Genomic DNA, 11,854 nt, shown 5'->3' on the forward strand with positions numbered 1-11,854 from the left:
GGTCCCCAGGCAATCCCCAGTCTGAGGGCAGATTACAACTCTTAAGCTTGGGGAGCCCTCAATCTGATAGAAGCCTGCTCATCACAATCTTCAAGTATCTAAAGCTAAACACATGCATTTCATGACTCAGTGCACAGGGAAGGGGCTTGGGAACACTGCAGGGCAGGCATAGAGCCTGTTTACATTCAGTGGGAACAGCTTTGTCTCAGAGTCCTGGCTTCGCCAACCCCCCCCCCCCATTTCCCTCCTCTTTCCAGCCCTCCTGAGTCAGCAGTTTGAAGGGGTGGTTGTCTCTGGTTGTTACTTAGAGGTCTGGGAGAAGGACAGCTCTGTAGTGGCTCACAGCTGCTGGAACTCCTTCTCTAGGAAGCTTCCCTAGGTTTATCCCATCCACTGGTTCTATCTCCCTCACTAGTTTCCCTTTCCAAGGCATAAAGGAACAATTGTACTAGTTACAGCCTGCTAGTGACATATCCATTGGCCCTGTCTCCTTTTTCAAGTTATAACTGTCCTTGAGAGCAGAGGTCCTATTTGTTCTTTATTCTGCATCCTAAGATTTAAAGAGAATTTATAGTCCCCTGGGGCTTTCTCAGGATGTGTTGACTCTTGAGAGGACTCCCTTTTGGGTGCCCCTGGAGCTCAACCTTGCACAGAGGAGGACCACAGCTGAGTTGTTCAAGGTTCCTGAATGTCTTGTAGATGCACGCAAGGTGAGCAGTGTGCCAGGGCTCAGGCACTTCCCATGCGGACAGTTTACGGACCACCATCACGTACGTGTCCTGTTCATTTCTCACAATGGTCCTGTGTGCTCAGTGATGTCTTATCCTCATTTCCCACATGAGAAAGTGGCTCATAGAGGCTAATGGAACTGCTTAAATTCCAACAGCCTCTAAGTGGCAAAGCCAGGATTCAGACTCAGGTCTTTTGATTCTAATTCTTAGATTCTTTCTAAGCACTACATAACTCTTCTTTTCGGATCAATATAGGTCCAATGAAGGGATGAAACCCCAGTCAGGCTCAGGTTCATGCCCTCTGGATGTTCCCGGCTCCTCGGGACCAATTCTATGCACTGATAGAGGTAAATGAAGAACCCAAGGCTCAGAGAGGCTAAACCACTTCCCCAGGCCACACAGCAGGGCCAAGACTAGAACCTGGATCTCTGGCCTTCCAGCTCAATGCTCCAGCTACTGTAGATTCAGGTTGTGGCTTTCTACTTTCTCCTGACAAGAGTACCTCCAGGTGGGCCAGCCCTGTGGCCTAGTGGTTGAGTTTGGTTGTGCTGTGCTTCAGTGGCCTGAGTTTGGTTCCTAGGCGTGGATCTACACCACTTGTCGGTGGCTGTGCTGTGGCGGTGGCCCACATACAAAATAGAGGAAGACTGGCACAGATGTTAGCTCAGGGCTAATATTTCTCAAGCAAAAAGAGGAAGATTGGCAACAGATGTTAGCTTAGGGCGAATCTTCCTCAGCAAAAAAAACAAGAAACAAAACAAAACAAAAAAGATATCTCCAGGTGTTGGCAGTGAGACCCAGAAGTAGTTAAAATGACAGTAAAACTGTTTCATGGCAGACATGCTCAAGGAAGCTGCTAGACCTGGGCGTCTAGCCTCTGGGCCAGGAAGAAACTTGCTAACATCACAAGGCCTTTTCACAAGGGTGCTGCTGCTACGTAGCCTGAGGGCTCGGGGCCTGCCTCCTGAGCTAGTATATGAACTTTATGAGCAGGGAGGAGCAGTGAGCAGTGTTTGTGGGCTCCAGTCCTGCTCCAAGATAGGCAATGTTGCATCAGGACTTTTGTGCATGGAGGTGGTTGGTTGTCCAAGAATGTCGGCTCCTTGACCAGCCCGACCGCTGATATCCATGGGTGGGTAATCCATGCTGTTTTAGTTGAATCCTAAATCAAATGGAATTTGGGAACCAATATGACACAAATGAAAAAGTACGAGCATTTCAAACCCATGGCCTTTTAGGCTCTTTGGTCTAAAACTTTAACCCAAGCTTTTCAGGCTGTGTACTGCTTTAGATGACTGGCGTCAACCTGCTTCTTCTTTATTGGGGTCATTGAAAAGTAAAGCAAAGTAAGTATTGTTTCCGTTTTGGTTTCAAATCCAATTTTGGTACGTAAGTGCTCCTTTCAGGAATTCCCTGGGGCTGAAGTGGGCTTTGGGTGTGACTTCTCTCTTACCCACAGACTGTTAATAGGATTTACTCCTGGAGGTGAGAATCTAGATCCAGTCTCCTTCCTGACCAGTAAACCTTATTCGTCAGACTTGCTGGTTATCCTTAATTGTTGCTCATTCTTCAAACTATACTTCTTAGTTCAATAGCTAAACCTGTCGAAATTAGTGGATGACTTGGGGCAAACCTTCCCACTACTTAAAAAAGTGGAAATGATCATGATTTGGTTGGTGGGTTTCTAGTGACTTCTTTGTTTGGCTCCATCCGTGTGCTCAGAGAATCCCAAGGTGAGAGACTACGGAACCATTGTCCACATCTGGTACAGGTTCCTCAGGTCTTCTCTTCTGGGCTAGGAGCACCATCCAGGCAAGATTGGACGAATCCTCCTAAATCTCCATATCCCTGTCTAACTCAAGGCTGGGCCCCAGAGTGAATATTTGATAAATATTTGTTGATTAGCCAAGGAGATGATGAGAATTTAGTCTCATATCCCAGGGCAAATAGTTTTCCATGGAAAGTAGCTTAAATAAAATTGGCCACAGCAAACTGCTCTCCCCTGCCATTGCCCACCTTTCATCCAAGATGCCTGATTCACCCATTTTCTCCTGCTTCTTATTTTTCAGAATATCCCTTGGATCATGCCTCCCCAAGACCCTGACCACCTATGGTCCAGTGGTTAGCTTTCTGGCTGCGCCTGAAGCAGCTCCAGGGCATCTGTGAGGTTTTCTAGTCTCTGGTCTGTTCTGAAAGGTAGAGATCAGAGTCTTTCCTCTTCTGGGGTCTTAGAGTCTTGTGGGGCCCTGTGCTCTAAACCTGGCCCAACCACCAATGACCTGTGAGCTTGGGCAAGGCGCTGTCCTCCAGGCCTCCGTTCCTCCATCTGTAGAGTCACTCTGACTTTCTCCCATCCTGGTTTCCTTTTAGCCCCTCCTTCCCATGGCCCCTCTCTGGACAGAGAAGAGGGAGAGATGAGGAGGGTCTGAGGCAGTGACAGGGAAGAAACTAGATGGGATGGCCTCTGGGAAAAGAGCATGGAAACTCTCATACCTCCCTGGTTGCCAGCCTTGGGCTCAAATCAGAGGTATTTGGGTAACTTTTCCCCTTGTGAGTGTTTCCCCACCTGAGCTAACTGTGGGGGAGGAGGAGGGGGAGGGAGGGGTACAGCAGGAGGGCCAGGTGAGGAAAGTTGGCCTGTGTTATGAATAATCTTTGCAGAGTATCATTACCCAGGGTGGATATAATTGTATGGGATTAAGAAAGGCATGTGGCCAGGCTGCCTTGCTTTAGATCCTCCTGCAATTAGCATGTGTCACTTCGGGTCCCTGAGAAGGACTAATCTGGCTCCTGATGTTCCTTGGCAGTGAATACCCTGGTGGTGGAACTGGTGCCCTTACCCTCTAGTAAGTCTTTCTGCTGTAAAAATGCAAAGAAAAATATATAGCCGTGCTGCAAATAATTTCAAAAGCAAAGGAAAAAAAGTCACCTGTAATTCCAGTATCCAAATACAATTTATGTTAAAGTTTTGGTGAGTATTTGTGTATTGCTCTTTTTTTCTTTATATTTTTATTTCCTTTTTATATAAACTCTCAGTTTTGGGCTCTGATTTTCCACATTACGTTGTAATCACACACATATCCTCAGGTCCCTCCATGGTTTCTGTAACCATTTGTTTATTTTTTTTAAATTAACACCCTTTCTTCTTTTTTTTTGCAGGGAAAGATATATATATATGCCCTGAGCTAACATCTGTTGCCAATCTTCCTCTCCCCACCAACCCCAAACCCCTAGTACATGGTTGTATATGCTAGTTGTAAGTCGTTGTAGTTCTTCTATGTGAGCCGCCACCACAGCATGGCAACTGACAGACCGGTGGTGTGGTTCTGTGACTGGGAAGTGGACCCAGGCCGAACTGGAACCACTAGGCTGTCAGGGCTGGCTCTGTAGCCATTTATTTTAATGGCTGTGCTCCACTGTCCACTCCTACTGTTACCATTTAGATCTCCCAGTGGTCCTGTAACCTCTGTACCCTCGGGAACTTGGTATTGAATTTCAGTAGGTCTTTGTTGTCTCCCTGATAGACTGCTGGCAGGGAGTGTATCTCCTTTGTGTGCACAGTATGGCCGCAGAGTAGGTGAGGAGCAAGGTTTGTTGTGTGAAGATCCCCCCACCCCAACTCTCTACTTCTCGTCTCCCCTGACTCTCATCCTGCAGAATCTAGTGATTCAGTTTCCCTAGACCCTGTCTAACTCCACAGAATCATTGTTGTTCCCAAATGTCGTTTCCACCTTGTCTCCTTAAATACCATCTTCTTTTCACAGGCTTCTGGGTCAGAATTCCCTTGGGAATGTGTGGCCTGAAGCAACCCTGTTTAGTGTGTGAAAGAGGGTATGGGGAGGGGGTAGAGAAGGAGTTGACAGTTCAGTGGGGCATTTCGAAAAGGAGTCATTTAGGATGCTTGAGTGCAAAGCTAGCCGAGCGCCCAAGGGACGCGGGGAAGCAGAGAAAAGAAGCAACCGGAAATACCTTCTTGGAAGAGGTTGGTTTTGGGTTAGGATTGGAAGATAGTGAAAACTGTAGATGGGTTTCTCCAGATTTGGGCTTTGTCTCTCATATTACCTTCATGTGTATGTGTATGTGTGATGTGTGTACATATGTTCGTGTGTGTACATGTGATGTGTGTGTATGTGTGTCTGTCTCCTCTCCTCAGAAGCTCTGCCTTCCACAGACTTCAATATCTCTCCTCACGCCCGCCTCTTTCTCACAGAACCTGTTCCCTCTCTCCTGGGAAGGCAGCAGGATTGCAGGTGCTCCTTTTGGGCCCCAGGATTGCTCTCTCTCCCTATTTGTCAGCCAGTCCTCAGTGTCCACAGCAACTGCATTGTGTGTGGAACTGACCCACATCGTTCTCCACAGCCTGTGTGTCTAGCCATGGCAGTGGATTTGTCCTGATTGCCATTCTTCTGCTAAAGATCTTCAGTCCCCACATTGGGATGAAGCCCATATTTCTCAGTCCAAAGGACCTTTTGTGGTTCACTTTCTGCCTGTCTCTGACTATTCCCCTATAGAAGCATTTTGCTCCAGACAAACTTAACAACCTCCCATCCCCACTGAGCCAGGCTGTGTTTGAAGCCTTCATATTTTTTCCTGTGTTTTTCCCTGCATCTGTGAATGCCTCCTTTCCTTAAGTTGTGTAACTTCTATTTTCCTTTCAATACTCTGTCAGACATCACCCCTCCAGGAAACCATCCCTAGTACCCCAGTCTGATTGAGCGAGCACATCATCTTGCAGTGCAGTCATCCTGTCTCCCACTAGACTGAGGTATCCTTGGAGGGGCAGGTGAGTCTTGTTCGTTGTCCTGCATCTCAAGCATCCAGCACAGTGCCTGGCACAGCCCGCAGTGAATGCTGTTAGAATGGGTGGGTGAATAGATGAACTGCTCCACATCTGCCTATTTCTAGAATTGTCAGTGGCCTGGATATTAGGTTTTTTAGCCTGGGAGCAGAGAATATTAATTCTCTGTCCTATTTTCACCTCCCCAACAAGATTGTTTGCTCCCGGAGGGCGAGGATGGCATTGCGGCTCTAGTAAACTTGGATTCTGTGGACACACTAGGCACCGAGTCAGTGTTTGTTGAAAGAAAGGAAAAAAAGAAAGAATGGAGGAGAGAATGGAGGGAGGGAGAGAGAAACGGAAGGTAGGAAGGACAGAAGAATTGTTTCAGGGTTTGTAACATGATGGTTTCAGTCTAGTCAGAATAATGACTCACCTCCTCAACTCTAGGTTCTCTGATTTAATTCTGGTAACTCCAAGAAATTATGAGGACTGTTTGGCCCCCAAAGGATAGATAATCGAGATTACATCATTTTAGAAGTTTCTAAGTGGATGTCAGAACAGGTTTCTGAATTGTTGGTGTGATTTCATTATCAATATGATTGTGACATTAATATCTGATTAAATTATTCATGATATTTAATTACTCTCCAGGATTAAGTAGGACATTTTACTTCTCATAATCCCTGCTGGGTCCTATATGGATTATAGAAGAGTTACATCAAGTGAGGTGTGCTTGTCACTGGTGAATCACAAACCTTCCTTATTTTAAACCTATGCACTACTTTTTTTTTTCCTTAGGAAAATGTTGAAGTTTGTGCTAGCCTATGTATTTGAATCCTGAGTTGTTTCCTTACTAGTCTTGGAATTTGAGGCATGTCACTTGACCTTACCTTGAAACAGGGTATAAAAGAATACTAACCTCATAATTATTGGATTAGTGTATAAGAGAACCAAATTTCAACCCTGGACCATAGAGTGAACATTTCTAATTGGAAGAAAAGACTAGGAAATGGAATCTGGGGATATAAACTACTTATTTGAACATTTGAGAATGAAGAGGAAAAGACTAGAGGGTTTTTTTTTTTCCCTCATCCCTCCTTTTGAAAGAGAGAATGACCTGTTTATGTTTGAAGACTGTGGATAGAGGTAGAAAACATTTATTATACACATGTAAATATATAACTGGATGATAATTTGCAATGGGAATGAATAAAATGCTATTAAATATTACTTTTGACTTTTAAAAGACTTAATGAGTTTAATATTTTCGTTCATTTGTTAACTTTAATAGATTGTCAAAGTTAAATTTTATTTTAGTCATCTCTTCATGCCATGAACAGAATACAAAGGTTATATTTTTATAAAATTTGCTATATTTTCTAGAAATGTTTATCTATAGCTATGCACTATTTTTAATGTGTATTAGAACAAGCACTTCAGATTTATGATTTTTATGGATATTATCGCTTAAGATGAGATAGAAGAAAGTAATATTGTGGTAATATACCTTTTAAAATAAATTTGGCTAAGTAAAAATAGTGAGTTGATCTAGAGAAAAGTATTAAATAAATAATAATGCAGGTGGTACATGGACATGGGCAAAACTATGAAGGAAGTATATGAATTATTGAGGTTTCAGAAACTCTGGATTACAACATGGGCCCTGCTATTTCCCTTTGGAGGGTTCTGAATGTCCTCCTGGGAAATATAGGTGGTGGTGTAGGGGTCCTGCCCCATGTTCAGCTAAGGGCAGAGGAAGGTTCAGAAGTGTGGGCACAGATCCATCTCTCTACCTGCTGAGACCGATTGTTGGACCTGAGGGAGCTGACCCAGAGCATGTCTTTGGAGGCGGGCTAGAAGCACGCTTTGAAGTAGGCAGTATGTCCTCCGAGCCCTTAGTCCTACAGTTAGCACCTCCAGCCTTTCCATTCTGCCTCCAACTCATTATCGAAAATGATCCCTAGGTTGTGGTGAGACTTTGGTTACTGAATTGGTGTCAGGAGACCTGAGGTGGAATCCTGGTTGTATCACTTGCCAGCTGTGGGACCACACGTATGTTACTTAACCTTTCTGAACCTATGTCTTTATGTGTAAAATGGGTTTGATTTGCCAACCTTTTGAGGATGTTGTGAGGATTAAACAAGATCTGTTATTTGAGAAAACTGTTGGAAAATAGTAGGTGTTTGATTAAATGTTCATTGAACTCAAGGAAAGATTGTACAATTCATTTAAATTAGAGTGTGGATTTCTGATCGTAGTTCAATGTGGGTCTCCATCCAGGGGGCACATAGTTTATAAGGTTGGAATTATAGTTGAAAGGATGAACCTCTTATGGCAAAATGTCAGGTGTCTGCGAAGGGAGTGGAGAAGTGATCACGTGAAATCTTTCAGGGGCAGATTTTCCCCAAGGCCTTTGCCTTCTCTGTGGTTGATGTTGGATTAGGGGTCTGGCTGGTCTTGTCCCTTTTGTCCAGTTCTCTCCCATGTTCTTCTCTGAGTCACTCATTCAGTACTTATTATTATTCCCAATGATGACAACTACCATTTGTTGAGCACATACTATGTGACAAGCACTATGTTTAATGCTCTAGTGTTATTTCATGTAAACCTCACCACACCCTGTGAGACTATTGTCTACATTTTATGGATGACAAAAGTGAGGTCTGAGGAGCATGAAGAATTTGCGCAAGGTCACACACTCAAAAGTGACTGAGCCAGGAGTACAGGCAGGTCTGTCTGACTCCAAAGCGCATGCTTTTTAAACTGTGTTATCCTGTGTGGTTCAATTCTATATCAACGTTGGCATCAGCAAATATTTTCTGAGAGCTGTCTAGTTGTCACACTTTGCTCTAGACAGGGACAAAACACACACACACAAATACCCTGGCCTGTGGAACACACGTTTTAGCACTAGCACAATGAGATGAGGCCTGGGCTTTATGCAATGCTGGGCAGCTCACTCTCCGCTATCTGACCGCAGTTCCCTCATCTACATGATGAGTGGACTGGGACGGCTGATCTCCAAAGATCCTTGATAAGACTGTAAGCTCCATGAGGGAAGGGCTAGGTGCTTCCAATCTCGCGTAATTCCTTGCACAAAAATACTGGCAGCCTGATTTACCCCTTGTCTGGTGGATGTTCTCCCATAGAAGCCATTGGGTTGAGGGAGCATGTGGAGAGTTCAGCCCAAGAAACTTTGGGCCTGAAGGTCACTTCGTTGGTTTGGTCCTTCATCCCTCGGGAACTTCCCAGCTGAGATCTCTGAGGAACCCAGAAAATTAAGGACCTTTAGAAGCTGGCATTAAAGCTGATTTATTAAGCTTCTGTGATAGAATGAGGGAGACCGTTGTGGCTCCTTTCAACGGGGGATGGCGGGCTTTGAGACCCCAAGTCAACTTTGCTTTGGGTTGAAATGCCAAGCCAAATCTTACCCATTTCAAGAGGTTATGTGCCCCCTTTTTGAGCCCCTACAATATTCTGAACTTATCTTTTTTTTTAAAAAAAACCACTTTCCATATTGTGTTTACATTGTGTGTTAACATCTGTCTCCCTTGCTGGACTAAGAACTCCTTGAGGGTAGGAGTAAAACTTACTGAAGATTGAACCTCCAGTAGTTAGCCCAGTATCTGTCATGCAGTGGTGCCCTATAAATGTGAGATAAACAAAACTAAGGGGAAACATCATAACCAGGGTGATTGTACTTAGTAGGGAGCAGGTAACCAGACTTTTGAGAGAATAAGAGGAAGAAGAAGTAGAAAGAGTAATAATTTTAGGAGATGCTTGGCATTTGTGGGCCTAGGACGATGTTGTTTCATTGGAAGATGAGCTTACCCTGGTGAGTAGGTCATCCAGCCCTTCTTGGGAGCCCTTAGTGGTACCACTACCATCACCATCATTATCGTCAACACTTAAGAGTTGGCTACAGACAGGACATATGGATGCCCCAGTTAACCCTGACCCCTGCTCAACATAACGTCAGATCTGGGAAACTCAATAAAATCCAGAGGAAGGCACCAGGAAGAGGTGAGAACAGGGTGACATTAATTGCTGCTCATTGTACCTAATCCCACACTGAACTAAATGTGAGACAATAGAGGTGCTTCAGCCAAACCTTTGGCTGCTGGAGATGGAATTAGCCTGGTTCAAGTCCAAATTACTTGTGTTTGCTAGAATGAGTTTCAGAAATGCCACTGAGTTCCAGAGATGCCACGGCTGTTATGGTTACTCTGTTTGAACAGATTGTTGTAGGCACTGCAATTTGTTTTTCTTTAAAATAAATTGTTTTCTGATTCCTGAGCCTAATTGCTCGCCTTGCTATCTGTGGCAGAACAGGCCAAGTGTCCCTCAGCAGGGCTCAGTGTCTGTGGGGGTGTTGGGTCAGGTGTGGCTGGTGGGGCCTTATCACCACTGCTGGAATGTGGCCTCACACTCCTACTTGCTGACCTCTCTACATGGGAAATGGCAACTAGTAGGGCCAGGCTCTGACAGGTCTGGCCAAGGCTTGCTTGGGGTGGGCTAAGAGAGACTCTAAGAGTCTGCCTTTGTGGGCTTACCTTACCCTTTACTGTCTTCCCGTTTTTCTTTCTTTCAAATGCACACAGGAAACTGCCATCATGGACAAATCCAAAACGGAGTAGACATGGAAGGCTGAGATTCAGAACAAACTGCTGTGGCTGGGAAGGAGCAAGTAAAGTCCTATAGACCACCTAGTCTGGGAAGTATCATCCTATTTTCTGCTTTCATTCCAGGCCATGTATCTTTCCAGGTACCCTTCCATGTGACCCTCCCCACCCCGCTTGTCTTGCCAAATGGCAGTAGCAAAAATGGGGGAGAGGCTTTGGTCTCAGTAGCCAAGTAATCAGCCCTAGATCTAGAATTGCTTTTTGCTGTGTGCCTAGTTTGAATTCAACACCTCTGTTTTCATCATCTCCAACACTATTGCCACCATGTCTATATTGCTGTTACTTTCAATACTCATCAAATGCCAAACACTATAGGTTATCATCTGCTACAACAGCATCATCATTACCGCTGTCCCCACTACTACAACTACCACCTCTGCTCATTCTCACCATTGCTATTACCACCTCTACCAGCTCCATCACCTTCACCACTACCAACGTCACCACCACAATTACAAGTACTACCACTGCTACCTCCACTAATTCTTACCATCACTACCACCACTGCCACCTCCATGACCACCACCTTCGTCATCCTTACTGTCACCACCGCCATCACCATCATCCTATCCACCACCTTCAGCACTACTACCACTGTCATCACCACCATCTCCTCCACCATCTTCACCACCACCACCATCACCTCTATCACTGTCACCTCCACTGCCATCACTCACCATCTCTACCACCTCCATCACCACCGCTATCATTACCACCACTACTGTTACCATGATTCATTCTCATTATTACCACCACTTCTACCACCGCCATCGTCACCATTGCTACTCATTCTCACCACCACCACCACCAAAACTAGCGTGGAGAAGAGAAGACTTAGGAGTTGATGAATAGTCATCTTCAAATGATTAAAAGGCTGTGGAAGAATAGTTGAAGTTACTTAGTATGGATAAAGAAGTTAGAGTTAGAAAAATGAACAAAAATTTTAAGGAATTATAATTACATTTGGGTAAATGTAAGCAATGCTTTTTCATGGAGCTGGAGGAGACAAGAGGGGTAAGAAGTTTGACAATAAAAGATGATGAGTAATTTGGAGCATGTTGAGTTTATTTGTCTAAGGTGATAACCAGCTGGAGTGGTCCAGTAGGTGGTCTTCCAGTCCGGTTACTCGCTGATGCTTGGTTCTGCCGTATAGAATCCCTGAAGAGAGACAATCTAAGCTATATATTCCTTTTAGTTTTGGAGAATACATTTCATCCTGAAATAGTTGGTTCTTTCTGGCTATTTTTATTTTATGAATTTCTAATCATTCTACAATACTGAAACACATTCTCTTTTAAAAATGTGAAATTCTTCCTGGTCACTCAATCCTTCTTCCTAAATCCTTGTTGCCTTCACACAGGGAACTAGCGTTATAATTTGGTGCGATTTTTGTGTTTTGTAGATCATTTTCTTGCCTTTATGTACATATTTAGAAACAATATAGTATTGTATTGTATATATATTTTACATGAATAGCATACTTTATGTGTCTTTTTGCCCTTTGTTTTTTTTTTTCACTCAACAATAAATTAGTAGAATGATTAAGAGAATGGACTCTTGAACCAGACCGCCTGTATTCAAATGACAGCTTTGTCACTTGCTAGTTGCATGATCTAAATTACTAAACCTCCCTCAGTTTCCTCCCTTGAAAATTGGGGTTA

This window comes from Ceratotherium simum, chromosome 2 (assembly GCF_057802395.1).
Source record: "Ceratotherium simum simum isolate JZ-2026a chromosome 2, ASM5780239v1, whole genome shotgun sequence".
NCBI classification, from domain to species: Eukaryota; Metazoa; Chordata; class Mammalia; order Perissodactyla; family Rhinocerotidae; genus Ceratotherium; species Ceratotherium simum.